Raw genomic sequence first — 15,327 nt, 5'->3', positions numbered from 1 at the left:
TTAAAAATATGCTTGTTTTACCCCTCCCTATGTAAGTTCAATCTGCCTACTCTGCAACTGTTGGCTATATCATAAATGGGCTTTTTTTTACCCCTCTCTTTGAAAGTCAAATCTGCCTGCTTTGTAATTGTTGACTATATTCCAAGTATGCTTTTTTTTTACCCCTCTCTGTGTAAGTTAAACCTGCCTGCTTTGTAACTGTTGGCTATATAAAAAATTAGATTTTTTTATCCCTCTCTTTGAAAGTAAAATCTGCCTATTATGAAAGGATTGGTTGTTTTCTGAAGTATGCTGGGTGTGTTTAGATGTAGGCTTTATCCACTTCTCTAAACTACTTGTTTTTCAATTACCTGCTGCTGAGTGTTTGGCTTCCCCTCTTATCCCTCTTTCTTGATTTCTCTGTTCTTGCTCTTGCCTCTAATTGTCTTGTTTTTTCTGCTGTATGTTGTTACTTATTGCCTAATTCTACCACACTTGGCATGATCTTGCATTGCTTTCTGATTATTTGGGTCATCTTCCTCTCCCTCCCCCTCCATCTCCCTGCTTCACCTTAATGGTCCTCTCAATCTCCCCTAGCTTTTCTAACTGGTATACTATCACCTAACCTATCCCTCTGTCTAAGTCTGGAAGGAAAAAGTTAAAGAAGGATCTCCTGGTCTCTAATCCTGGCCTGCCCATCGCTGACACCTATGTCAATGCTTCTTCCAAACAGACTCTCACTGACATCTCACTGACATCCTCCTTTCTCATTTCTTCTCCTGACCTTTGGACTCCCCACATGGTCTCTTCGCTCTCCCTGTCTCTTCTGCTCCCATTAATGGTGGTACCCACTGGGAGGTACTCTTGGAATCCTTCCTATCCTCCAGGGTCTTCATTAATGTCTACAAGAAAGGCACTGTCATGGCCCAGGGCTTTCAGCCAAACCTCCTCCTCATTGATAGGCATCTCCGGTCTCTCATCAACTTCTTCCCATCTCCCCTCTCTTGCCCCCCTTCTGTCATCTCTCTGGCTTCTCTGCCACCTCTGATGGGTGTACCACAATGTTGCGCCCTTGTCTTACCGTAGGGGTTGCTCCTTTCTCAATTGGCGGCCCCGCTAGCAATTGCAGGATCTGCCTCCCCACAGTCCTCAGCAGCGTTTTCCTTTGTTGGGGCCTCAGACAATGGGGACTACCATGTTGAACACATTGCACATGTGCACCAGCCCTGTGGACAGTGTCAGCGCATGCACAGTGCACATGGCTTGGTCTGTTGCCCATGGCAGCATTTCTTATTTTTATTTGTTTTAGTTGTATTACAACTTTTCAAATTTCATTAACATAAAAATAACATTAATATACAAAACACAATAATTGTCAATCTTACAAGGCTAAAAGATAAAACATTCTTGCAAATACCCATTATCACATAATTAATAACAATTCATTTTATACAACTAATCACACTAATTCATACTATTTACAAAATTCCACTTAAATGCTACTTGACTCGACTTTTCCTCTTACAACCCACAAGTTACCTGATAGCCTTATAGATAATACATTACCCGTTTCACCCCTCTAACCCAGGGAGCACAATCTGAAAGAATTGCACTATGGCAATCTGGATTTTCGGGCGGGTACTAGAAAACAGCTCATGCCATCTTTCATCACTCTCCATCGGTCTTTGTACTACCTGAGTATGTGCAAAACATCTGGTTCGTACATCACAAAGTGCTACACATTCCATGAGCAGATGTTGCAGAGTCTCTCTTTGTTCTTTCACAGAACAATATCTACAATAATTTTGTGCTTGTTCCAACATTTTCCTTTTAGAAAGGACATCCCTTGTATACCATAGATTTAACCGAAATCTTAAGTATCCCATTCTTACTTTAGGAGAGGGACTTTTTAACAAGTAGTCTGACATCAACCCGTATCTTTTTATACCACATAAGAGGATGTCAAAGTCCTTATATTGGGAACACCTTGTCATATTTGCTACCCAATCAGCCAGATGTACTTTTTCCTTTGCTCTAACAGGCTTTGATAATAATAACTCTACCGTGGTATCCGCCTGGGCTAATTCATTAAATACATGCTTCCTCCACTTGCAGCGAAGGGATTTACAGATTTCAGCAGATAATGCGCAATCACTTTCAAAATATTATTACTTCCCTTTTCCAGAAGGCATTTGCGTACCAAGGCACACTGTTTCCAGGATACTTGAGCATACATAGATGTCAATCCCAGCTCATAGTGCAAAATAGCTATCGGTACAGAATTAGGCAGGCATAGAATCTGTTTCCAATATCTTGACTCTAGTTGATCCCAGTAACACTTTTCTGTTGGAAAAAACCCTTCAATGCCGTACAGCAATATTGGGAGAACCTTCTTTTTTATAAAATAAAACAACATGCTTCATGGAAAACTTCCCATACTTCCCGATCAACAATCGGGATTGCGAAACAAGCTGTTGCATTTTATGCTTTCTTACTAGGTCTTCCGTTTGTTTGCATATTACATTGTTTATAAACACCCCAAGATATTTATACTGGGTTGTAGTCTGTACGCTTTCATTTTGAATTCTCCACGAGAAGATATTACTCCTAGTGATTTGCTGTGTTCCACACTTGAGGATTTGGGTATTTGCGATGTTAATTTCCAATCGATTAGCTTGTACATAGAGGCCCAACTTGGTCAGCATATTTTGAAGGCCTTGTGGTGTTTGTCACAGTAATACAAGATCATCGGCATATAGCAAATAGGCAATTTTTTGGCCTCCTAGTTTTGGCGGGTCACCAGTACAATTACTGAATTCGAGCCCTAGATCTAAAATGAAGAAATTGAATAGAAAGGCTGCGAGGGAACACCCTTGCTTTAAACCTCACTGTTTTAATTACAGGAGTTAATTTGCCATCAAGAGAAATCCTAACTCTCACTGACGTATTTGAGTGAAGTAAAATTATCAATGAGAGTAGGGAGTCTGGGCAATCATGTTTCTTCAATTTTTCATACAGCAAATTTCTATCCACTGAATCAAATGCGGCTCGGAAATCTATAAACCCCAAATATAGTGGATTATTTCGATTTATTTGTTGTGCTTGAATCATATTTATCGAAATAATATTCGGGATCGTACCTAGCCCAGCCATAAAACCTCCTTGAAAAGGGTCAATCAGCCCTTTTTCTTTCACCCAAGTCTGTAGCTGCTTAAGAATGATCTTAGCAAATAGTTTCCCTGGAATGTCTAAAAGGGAGATGGGTCTATAGCTCGAAGGAGACGCTCTCTCTCCCATTTTATATATCGGGACTATGATGGCTTGAGTCCAAGACTTGGGCAAGGACTGAGTCACATTCACTGTGGAGAAGATCTTAAACAGAATTGGCGTCCACATATCTGGATTCTCTTTTAGATGGAAGTTGGACAACCCATCAGGACCACTAGCTTTAGAGCAGCAGGTCTTTTGACGTCAGGCTTCGGGTCTCATAAAGTTCGCTGGGTCCTCAGCTTCTCACGTCGCAACCTTTTCTGGAGGTGACGCTGGTCTTTGGATCTGTTTGCTGCCTTCTTGCTGCCCTGCTCCAAAGTTCCTGAATTCTTTACTCTTGGATCTTGCTTCCTGCCTCTTGTATTCATGCTCTTCTTTTGTTTTCCATTGGCTCCTGGAATCTTCCTCGGTCATCTTGTATCTTCCTTCTTCTGTCTACTCCCTCCCCTCTCGGGGAGGTTCTTATTTCTATCCTTGGGCTTCCCACATCTAGTGCCCTGCACTGCTTGATACCACAATAATCCGTGGGAGGTCTATTCCCTGTGGTGTTGGGAGAAGGCTCCCGGTTTCTGACTGTGTTTCCAATTACAGTCCGGGACAGGGTGGACGCTACCCTCACTATATTGCTTTGGACCGTGTTGGATGCAAGGTTTTTACCTACCCTGGAGAAATGAAGGGACAGAACAACAGGTACGTCGGAAGCTCGGGTGTGAAGGGGGCACATCTTGACACACACTCCTGTACCCCTCCTCAGCAGACCTTCAAAGGTGGTAACTCGCTTCACTTAGCTACCTTCAACTCTCGTTTTGCTGTCAAACACTCCTTTGACATATGTAACCTCCTTGAGGCCCTCAACCTGGATATTCTCGATCTCACTGAGACTTAGTTCACTTCCAGCTCTGTCATGAGTTTTGACACTCTCCTCCCTGAGGGTTATAGATCTTCTCCAATCCCAGGCCAACTCAGCCCAGGGGGCAGGAGTGGCTCTCATATTCCCAGAGTGGGTCACAGCTTCTATCATACCCACTCAGTCCTACTCCTCTTTTAAATGCCTTGTCTACAGGCTTATTGTTTCTCCTGCCCTCTCTCTAACTCTGGCCACCATCTACAGCCCCCCTGGCCAGGTCACCCACTTCCTCTCTGAATGGGCTGACCTAACCTCTTCTCTCTTGACCTCCTCTCCAAGCTTATCCTCCTCAGTGACTTCAATACTCACCTGAACTCCCCTGATGTGACGACTGGTCTCTTCCACAACCTCTGCGACTCTGTTTCCCTCACCATTTTTCCCTCTGGTCTGACACACTCAGTCAGACACACCCTGGATGCTCTCATCTTCTCAAACCTCCCCATGTCCAACCCTCTCATTACTCCTCTCTCCTGGTCTGATAATGGCCTCCTCTCCTCTCATCTTGACATTCTTGGTCCCTCGGCTAAGCCTCCGCTCGCACTGACAGCCTACTTCTCCCTCATCTGACCGATGAAGCAAGTGTCAGCTGCCACTTTTGCCACCACCTTCACTCTTCCTCCTACTCTTACCACTTTTTCTCACTCTGGCACAGCCCTTACTAATCTTCACCTCTCCATATCCAACACTCTGGACATCTTTGCCCCTACCATGAGGATCCGCACGAAACCTGCCTCTCCTGGTCTGACTCCGACCTGGCTACTCTGAAACAGAAGTGGCAGGCTTCAAGCACATTCTCTGATGAACTGGCCAGCCGCTTTCTCCAAAGGCAATACAGACCCTCCATCTTCTCTAAGAAGAGGGCCTATATCCAAGTCTGTATCTCCACGCCCACTAAAAACAGGTCAGAACTTTTCAAAATCTGCAAGGAACTCGCCAACCCTGCTGCAGTCTCCACTTCTCCCCTGCCTTCAGGCTCTCTGCACCCATCGTGCATCTCACATCATCTCCAAAACCCAGGACATCCTCTCCTCAGTCTGCTCTGCCCCATACCTTTCTGCTCCACCTTCTCTCAGGCCTCCCTCAGCCCACTTCTCCCCTCCCTTACTACTCCCCTCCTTTTCTCCTATAACACCTGATCAGGTTTCTAGACAATTCTGCTCTATGAAAGTCTCTTCCAAACAGGTGCTCCCATGTTCCTCCAGAACCTTCAAGGACAATAATATCTCCCTGGCTCAAGCCCTGCCCGATTTCTGCAATCAGTTCTTTTCCCACTGGATCCTTCCTCTCACTCCTCAAGCACTCCCTTGTGCAGTGCCTACTCAAAAAACCTTCTGCCGGCCCTTTCTGTCTGGCAAACTACAACCCTATCTCCACTACCCCCTTCATTGGCATACTCTTGGAGAAGCTGGTCATCTCCCAGCTTATCCATCACACTGAATCTATGAGTTTCCTTCAACACCACCAGTCTGGCTTCAGAGCTGCCAGAGGGACAGAAACTGCTCTCCCGAACACCTGTGAAGACTTGCTCACTAATCTTGATTCTAGCTCTCCTCCATTCTCATCCTTCTTGACCTTTCCTCTGAAAAAAGAGGCTCCATGACACCCTTGGCATCACTGACCTGGCTCTGGACTGGTTGACCTCCTTCCTCTCGGACCAACCCTCTCAAGTACAACTGGGACCTTTTCTCGCCTCCATCTCAATCTCCACCTGTAGTGACCCTCAGGTCTCTCTCCTCTCACCATGGCTCTTCAATATATACCTGGCCCCTCTAGCCCGTTCTCTACCTTCTCTCCTAATTTCCAGTGTTATGCCGATGACACAAAGCTCTCCTTTAAACTACCATCCTCTGCCTACCCCTCTTCCTCTCTTATTCCTGACTGCCTGTCTCTCATTCACCCTTGGTGCACTATAACGACCTCTGCCTTAATGCTAGTAAGACAGAGATCCTTCTCACCGGGACCCTTGCTGCCTCCTTCCCTCCCACACTCTGGCCACCATCCTTGGGCCTCCTCCCCTCAACCTCCTATGAAGCAAAAAACCTTGGTGTCATCTACAACTACTCTCTCTCCTTCTCTCTTCACATCACTGACTTGGCCAAAAAGGTCCACTTTCAGCTCCATCCCCTCAGTGGCATTCTCCCTTTCCTCATCTTCCCCCAGAAAGTCATTGTCTCCAGAGCTCTAGTTCTTTCTAGGCTGGATTACTGCAATAGCCTCTTCCTCAATCTGCCTAGCTTCTCCCTTTGCCCCATTCAATTAATCCAGAATTGGACTGCGAGGCATATCCTTGGCCTCAAGCACAGGTACCACATCTCTCCAGCCCTGAAATAACTCCACTGGCTCCAGGTTGCTGCCGGGATCAAGTTCAGGACCCTCTGCATCATCCACAAGTCTTTCTGGGGCCTAGGACCCAGCTACATCTAACTCTCTCTCCCTAAATACCTCCCTGTTAGAGACCATCTCTTGTCTAGCTCTAACTCTCTTCAGATTAAATGCTTTGCCAAGCAGAGAGTGGGGTAGATCTCTTTCCTCAGCAGGTGCCTCCCTTTGGAATGGCCTTCCTGCCCTCTCAGACTTGAACCGGATCTCCTTAAGTTCCAAAAGCTCCTCAAGACCTTCCTTTTCTTTTCTTGCTTCTTCCTCCCCCTCCCCTGCTAATATCCCTATCTGCCCTAGACTGGTGGTCTGTTTCCCCCAGAAAAACACAGGGCTCCAGGCCCCCGCTGCCCAGTCTACTTCTGCACTTGGTCTTCCCTGACACGCCCCTGATCCTGCAATTGCCCTCACGGGCCTCCATTCCTGCACTTGTTGGCTGGCCTGCACTCTTGGAAAAGTTACAGCCTCTTACTTCGCACTTACTTGTGGAACCCCCATTCCCTGTACTCTCTGCTTCCCCTGGCGCTGTCCACCTGGCCTCCTCTGGCTCTCCCCTCTCTAGGGCCCTCTACCTTGTCATGCACTTCCCGCACTCCCCTGCACCTTTGCACTTCTCGTAACTGCACTTGCATGATCTAAACGCCACAAGGCCTATTAGGATTGCTACATGTGTCCTCTCTTTCCCCCTCCCTCTTGCCTTGTCGTTCCTCAAAACACTTGTGTATAGGCGCATTACAAATGACCATCAAATAAATAAATAAAATAAATAATCTCAGCATGGAAGCATACACCTTATAATGATAACTCTCCACTGAAGTGGTTGGCAGCCTTTGGCTCTCTTGATGTGTTGTATTACAACTGCTATCAGCCTCAGCCAGCAGGGTCTATTGTGATCCTGGGAGCTATTGTCCAAAACATCTGCTCTACTAGTTCACCCAGCGCTGTGTATAATGTGTGGCAATGTCCCATTAAGGGAGCCATATTCAACTTGATGAACATTACGTTACTTTTCCAAGTCTTGAAATGCTCCACAGGTGTTTCTGAATAACAACATAATACTGTTTGTTATGGCGATATTGTGATAATAACAAACCAGTAAATGTTGGATCAACACCTTCTGGAAAGCAATTACGATATGAAAACCAAGGCAGAGGAAATAGTTTGGCCGTCACTGACCATTCAGAAATAAATATTGCAGAACTGCACTGGATAAACATCACGTGACTACTCCAGGCCCTTGAATGCATCCCAATTATTTGTTATTAATATTACAACACTCTGTTTTAGTAATAATGTGAAAATAAAGAACAAGTATATAGTGTATCATAAACATCCAAGATCCCAGTCAAGATTCAAGGTTGTACAGTTTGTCAATCCAAAATAGTTCTCTTTGCGCTCACGCTTTAGAAATATTTCAGCTCTTTTTGGTATTTTGAAAACTTCAAAAATGACAAAATGCACATGGGCAACTAAATGCCGAGAGGAGAGCTGCAAAAGAGTTGTATTCCGAAGGCTGATGTTCGACTTATGTTCAGCCCATCTCAGCTTAACTGTAGAGATATCGTGAGAGCCTGCGCTCTCGTGAGATCTCGCCGCGGACCCAAGCTCCGCCCCAGCACGCTTCGCGGCACTACGGGACGAGCGGAGGACGGGATAAGGTGCATCCTGCCGAGCTCTCCTGTTACGGGGCCCGCTCCTCATTAATCTTGGACACGGACTTTAAGGCCACATCCTCCCAGCCATCCTAGGCCCGTTGGCCCTGTTATCGCGACACGCGTGTTGCGTGCATTCTGCATGAAACCTATGGGAGAATAAATGCAACGTTACAAGCCCAGAGACTCCTGTCTTCATTATAAGCATTTTACTACATAAATTGGCGACGAGGATCACCACCAGAACTCACAGAGGAGCATCCAAGGAGCAACGCCACCCGCCACCCTTTCTCCAAACTCCAGGTCGGCCTGCCATCCCATGGCCACAATGGCAGCCCCTATTCACGACATATGTGGAGGCCCTAGGTGGGGCAGGGTTCTCAGCGGCAAGGCGCAGGGCCATGCTACTAAATGCCCTGGGAGTGGAAGGACAAAGAATATTCGAGAGTCTCACCCCGATACCGGTGGCTGGCGACAATGACGATGTTTTCAAGGAGGCGGTCAGGAGAATCATAAAAAGGTTTGCCAGTAAAGAGAACACAGTGCTCCACAGGATACGGTTTTACACGCGAAGGCAAGAAATGTCGGAACCAGTTGACGATTACGTCACCAAGCTGAGGGAGTTAGCAGCGCTGTGTAATTTTGGCAACAATGCGGAGAGCCTCATATGCGACATGTTGGTCGTCCACACTAACAGTCGGGAAGTCCAAGATAAGTTTATTGTTGAAAAAGAACTGCAGTTGGAGAAAGCGATTGAGATCGCCAGAGCAGTCGAGGAAACGGCGGGAAGACGAAAGGAGCTTACTGGGGCCCAGAGTTCTGCAGAAATACAAGCAGTGGGTTTCCATGCAAAAAAAGAAAGGCCGGCAACCGACACGAGAGAAGGGAGAGGGAACAGGAAAGAACCCCTAAAGTGTCACAGGTGCACCAGCACGAAACACCTGGCGTTTGACAGGGAGTGCCCAGCCAGAGACAAGGAGTGCTCCATTTGTAAACGCATTGGCCATTTCTCTATTGTGTGTCGGTGGAGGAACAAGAAAGTCTCCAGCCTTAATGCAGATCGCAATACGGAGAAAGAATCATCCTCAGAAGATGAAGGGAGACCCACAGTCATCATGGTGAACAGCACAAGAGCAAGGAGAGAGAAACCTCACTGCATGATCAAGATCGATGGCATGGAAACAAGGGTCATGGCAGATTCAGGTTCGGATCTAACGATCATTCCCCTTCGCACGCATAAGGACATGGTGGGAAAAGAAAAGGTGCAAGTGCTTATGACGAAGCACAAACCCACGGTGTTTTGAGGGGCGTCAGTCGAACTGTTAGGATATATCAAAGCCAAAGTAGAATTCAAAGGAAGGGAAACCACAACCAGGGTCTATTTCAGTCACAAAGGCCCAGCAGTGCTAGGGTGGGATGACCAAGACAAGCTGAAAATCAGACTGGATCCCAGCACCGAAGATCAAGTCCTGTCGGTCAGGGTGACGAGCGGACATGTCGTTAAAAGCGACTACCCAACACTTTTCTCGGAGGAGCCGGGGCACATCAAGGGTTTTCTGCACAAAATAGTGCTCAAAAGGAATGCGGTCCCTGTAAAGCACCGAGTGAGGCCAGTACCAGCCACGGCAAGGGACATCCTTAGAAGTCAGTTGGAAAAGATGAAAATGGAGGGTGTCATAGAAGAAATCGAAGCATCTGAATGGCTGAGCCCCGTCGTGCTTATAAAGAAACCCCAATCACAGGAACTCAGAGTATGCATAGATCTACGCAGTTTAAACTTGGAAGTCATCACAGATAACTACCCTCTTCCAAGCATAAATGAACTCATTCTGTTAATGAAAGAAGCCAGAATATTTTCAAAACTGGACATGAGGAATGCATACCACCAAATACAGCTACATGAAGAGTCGAAACCCCTCACGGCATTCATCACTCCCTTTGGCACATACCAATTCACTAAAATGCCATTCGGGTTGTCATCAGCAGCTTCGGCTTTCCAACGCATGATGGATGTCTTGCTAAAGAAAGTTAAAAACGTGGTGTACTTCCAGGATGACATCCTCGTGTATGCGGAGGATGAACAAACGCACGACGCCACGTTAAGAATTGTCCTAAACAAGCTACAAGAAGCAGGGGTGTGGTTACGATATGAAAAATGCCTGTTCAGAGTGAAAGAAGTTGAATACTTAGGGTATAAGATTTCAGAAAAAGGTATCAGTCCCAAACAGAATCTCATGCAAGCAATCATTAAAGCACCGGAACCAAACAGCAAAGAGGAAGTAAGGTCATTTCTGGGGCTGGCTGAGTACTATGCGAAGTTCATACCGAAGTTTTCCGTGACCACGGCACCCCTTCGCGATGTACTCAAGAAGGGCTCGGAATTTGTATGGCAAGAACCCCAAAAGACGGCGATGGTGAATATAAAACAGCATATCGTAGATGCACCATGCCTGCAACCTTTTAATCCGGCGTGGGTAACAGTCGTCACCACCGACGCCAGTGCTTATGGACTGGGAGCAGTGCTAACACAAAAGAAAGGTGACACTGAACATGTTGTGGCCTTTGCATCGAAGGCATTATCGGAGGCGGAACAGAACTATTCCACCATTGAAAAAGAAATGTTGGCCTGCGCGTGGGCGGTGGAACATTTTAGGACGTATGTATGGGGCACCAAATTCAAGTTGGTGACTGATCATAAGCCCCTTATCCATATGCTCAGCCCGGGAGGCCAAAAGTATCCACACCCAGATTGGCACGCATTGCAGCCAAGCTGCAAGAGTACACGTTTGAGATCCAGTATATCTCAGGCTGGAAAAATTCACAAGCTGACTGCATGTCGAGACTGCCGGAGGGTAAGGATAAAGCCACCACGTTCCTTCATGGAGAATCCATAGTTGCATCCAACATGGACTTGAGAGCGCCAGATTACCTGGAACTCAGTGAGAGACACTGGGAAGAGGAAGATGGGAAAGACCCCACCATGGCCATGATTCGCAAATGGACCAAGGAAGGTTGGCCAAGTGAAAAGGCGTTGCCCGAGGGCATGAGACCCTACTGGAAGGTGTCGGACGAACTATCTGAAACGGAGGGGATAATTATGAAGTCAGATCAGATTATTCCTCCCACAGGAATGAGAACTATCATCCTATGTAGAGCCCACGCAGGCCACTTGGGAAACACCATGACCCGTCGCAGAGTGAGAGAGGCCTACTGGTGGCCATCCATGGACCAGGAAATTCGATCCATGTTAGAACGTTGCCATGAATGTCTCAACAGCGACAAGAGACTTAAGGTCCGCCAAGCACCCCTAATACCCACGGAAATTCCAGAAGCCGTGTGGTCAAAGGTTGGCATTGACTTCATAGGGCCTTTGGAAGCAATAGCACCTGAACACCGGTACGGTATAGTACTGGTTGATTACCTATCCAAGTGGGTGGAGGCCACGTTCGTCCCGAACATAACCACGGTAACCGTTATAGAAGTACTTACAGAAATTTTTCAGAGGGAAGCCCTCCCCAAGGAAGTAGTCACCGACAACGGGGTGCAACTAGTCTCAAAAGACATGGAGGAATTCTTAAAAAGGAATCACATAAAACAAAAGAAAGCGGCCCTATATCACCCCCAAGCCAATGGGCTTGTAGAGAGGGCCAACAGGTTCATAAAAGGCGCCATCCAATTGGCAACGGCTTCGGGCATGGACCCGCTCAAAACCACCAAGGAGGCCATAGCGGCCCACAGACTCACACCAAATGGGATCACCCAAATATCCCCGTTCAAAATGTTGAGAGGGAGGAGTGCGGCATCCACGCTGATTCCACCATGGTTGTCGAAAATACGAGAGGATGAAGCGGTGGACATGGCAGAAGTAGTCTGGAGAATCGAAAGCAATAAGACACGCATGAAATCATGGAGTGATCGGAGAAGAAGAACCAAGCAAACGTCCGACATAGGAAAAGGAGACTTGGTTAAAATCCAGTTACCGAAGAAAGATCAGGTCACAGGGTCTCGGTTTAGCCGACCCATCAAAGTGATTCACAAAGGAGCAAATCATGTTCGCACGGAAGACGGGCGAGCGTGGAATCTTGAAAGAGTGGCACTATACCAGAAGACTCGAGGTAGAGCGAAGACCCCGGAGAGATCACGAACGGAAACCGAAAGAGACTACGGAGCAGGTGAAGAAAGAGAACCAGAAGGAGACGACAGAGAGAGGGTGGAAACCGAGGTCGAACCGGAAGCTCTGGGTGCAGATCCCGATCAGGAGCCACAGGAGAATTGCACCAGAACTGATGATCGGCCCAGAAGAGAACACAGAAGACCGGTGAGATACAATGACTATGTTTTACAGTGATTTCGCTGTGCATTGAAAAAGGGAGATGTGTAGAGATATCGCGAGAGGCCGCGCTCTCGCGAGATCTCGCCGCGGACCCAAGCTCTGCCCCCGCGCGCTTCGCGGCACTACGGGACGAGCGGAGGACGCGATAAGGTGCGTCCTGCCGAGCCCTCCTGTTACGGGGCCCGCTCCTCATTAATCTTGGACACGGACTTTAAGGCCACATCCTCCCAGCCATCCTAGGCCCGTTGGCCCTGTTATCGCGGCACGCGTGTTGCGTGCATTCTGCATGAAACCTATGGGAGAATAAATGCAACGTTACAAGCCCAGAGACTCCTGTCTTCATTATAAGCATTTTACTACATTAACCTTGCAGGCAGTAATTCCCACATAGCACATACCACAGTGACATGCTATACCATACAGTATATTTATTTAGTCACATGGGTGCAAGGGAGTATTTCACTAATCGTTCAAGTATAGGGATGTTGTATATATTTTCAGCCTTATTTACATTATGACATTGTTGGAAATTCAGACATGGATTTCTACCCCTCCAATACTGCTTTTCAGATGTAGAGCGCTCCTTTTTTTTCTCAAGTTTTAACCATCCAATTTCTTATAGAACCATAATTAGAATATGCAAAAGGATGTGCACTAGGGAAAAGCTGTGTAATAACTTTATGTAAATGAAGAATCTGCCAATTTGCCCGTATGATTTTCCTGATCGCCTGACTCTGCTCTGGGAATGTGGCAGATACACCAAATTAGAATGTTCTTTCTACATTTTAGTTCTTAACAATGCTGTGTGGTCAAGAAAGGCAGCTTCCCTTTATGAGTCATGAAATCATTATTCCTTGTAGCCTCTTTTAAAAATGTATTCCATAATTTAGTTTTCTAACCTCAATGCTTCTTCTGTTAATAGTATATACCTGACTTTCAAGAATTGACTAACATGTAAGCTTCTAATCATAGTCCAAGTAGGAAAACGTGTTTACTGTGGCAAAGTACGTTTAATAAATAAGTTAGTAGTTAAAACACACTTTTATGGGTTTATGGACACCAGTCAGAAAGCTAAAAAACATTGCAACTCAGAATCAAAATCTTGCCGTATAATGAAGATATCATTGGTATATCTTTTATAGAATTTCAAATATCGTTCCCATGATTATTTGCAGTAAATTGAGATTTAAAATAGTACATGAACATAATAACGTATGCTGGTGCCATTATCGCCCCCTTTAATGTGTTCAATATAGGTTTCAGTACAGTTACTGAGAAAACCTTATGCAGTTACAATATCACATTTAAATAGACACCATTCCATAGCCTCCAACCCTTCCAAACGGGGGATTGAGGTGTACCGACTCATTACATTAATAATTACAAGATTTCTGTATTTATATAAGACTAAAAGGTGTACCCTTGCTTAGCATGGTAATTCCTACGTTAGTCCTAGTAGATTGAGTTTTTGTGGGGTTAGTTTTGGGTGCAACTTCTTCTGTTGGCGACCTTTTTATTTTTGCCTTTGGGCCATGTCGCGTCAGTGAGGTGATTGGTCGAGGAACCAGTACCCCTACCTCCTTGGTTTATAAAAAGAAGAATGTTTCACCACACATTGACTGCGCCACGCAAGATCCAATTTGGTTTGTCACCGAAAAATATATTTATAAGATAATCATAGAAAAAATGTGCAGTTTATGCATTTGCAATGCCCTCAGGTTAACATGTGTTTCAGCTACACACGAACCTTTCTCAAAACCAAACAGATGGGCAACTTGATCATATTCATGTTCAAGTATCCTTGTCAGAATGAGTCCCGGGAAAATCCCTCCCTAGCATCACAATGTTTCTCGCGTTGGCAAAGCACCGTACTTTAGTCCTAGTTTGAAATGTATTTACTGAAGTAAACCAATGCTTCTTTGTAGACGATATTGCTAGTCTTTCCTGTAGGAGCTAGTGTGAACACATTGGGCCTCATTACATAACAACGTACAACGTTGTTACCTAATGACGTAATGTTGTTACGTACCTCATTAGGTAAAAACGGACCGGCATACTCTGAGTCGCAAACGGCTGCCGTCCTGCCCGCCTGGCGTGACCTGGCAGGCAGGATGGCACCCGCTCACAGACTTACGTGGAAGCACCGGCACTGTTGTACACAGTGCCGGTGCTTCCATGCTACCCATCCCATAGGGCTCAATGGGAATGGGGATGGAGCTAATAACAGGCCCGTTAATAACGGGCCTGTTATTAGCTCCCTGGTCCCGTTGCGGGACCCGCAAAGGACGTCTGGTCTGAACCAAATGTTCTGAGCGGGTCCCGCAAGGGAACCTCGTAATAGGGCAGAATGGGATTGACACCGGCACCATTACCGGTGCCTGTAAACCCATTCTGTCAACCTCATAATGAGGCCCCATGTGCCTGTTGGCCAATAATCCACTGGAGTTCAGGGATTCAGCACTGAGTTTCCAGGAGGTGTGGGATTCGGAGGCTGCAAAAGCAATCGTTTTGATTTTCTAATATCTTTTCAATCCTAGTTGACAGACATCCTGTGTGAATGTTGGGCCTGCATGGGGAATATTTTTTTAATTTCTGCCCAAAACCACTGCAATCTGGTGATGTGTGCCATTGAAGTACAGTTTTGTTTTCTCATGCTTTTTTTACTTCCTTTTTTGTTTTGTTAGTTTGCACTTCACCTCCTCCTGGTGTGCACCAAATGTAATGGTACTGCATGCTTATAATGAATACTGGAAGGAGGAGAGAATTGCAGTGGCAGATAAATAATGTCCATGTCAGTTATTTGCCCATAG

The sequence above is a fragment of the Ambystoma mexicanum genome, chromosome 2p (genome assembly GCF_040938575.1).
Source record: "Ambystoma mexicanum isolate Mex_15411 chromosome 2p, UKY_AmexF1_1, whole genome shotgun sequence".
In the NCBI taxonomy this organism is placed as follows: Eukaryota; Metazoa; Chordata; class Amphibia; order Caudata; family Ambystomatidae; genus Ambystoma; species Ambystoma mexicanum.
This window is presented reverse-complemented; position numbering follows the sequence as displayed.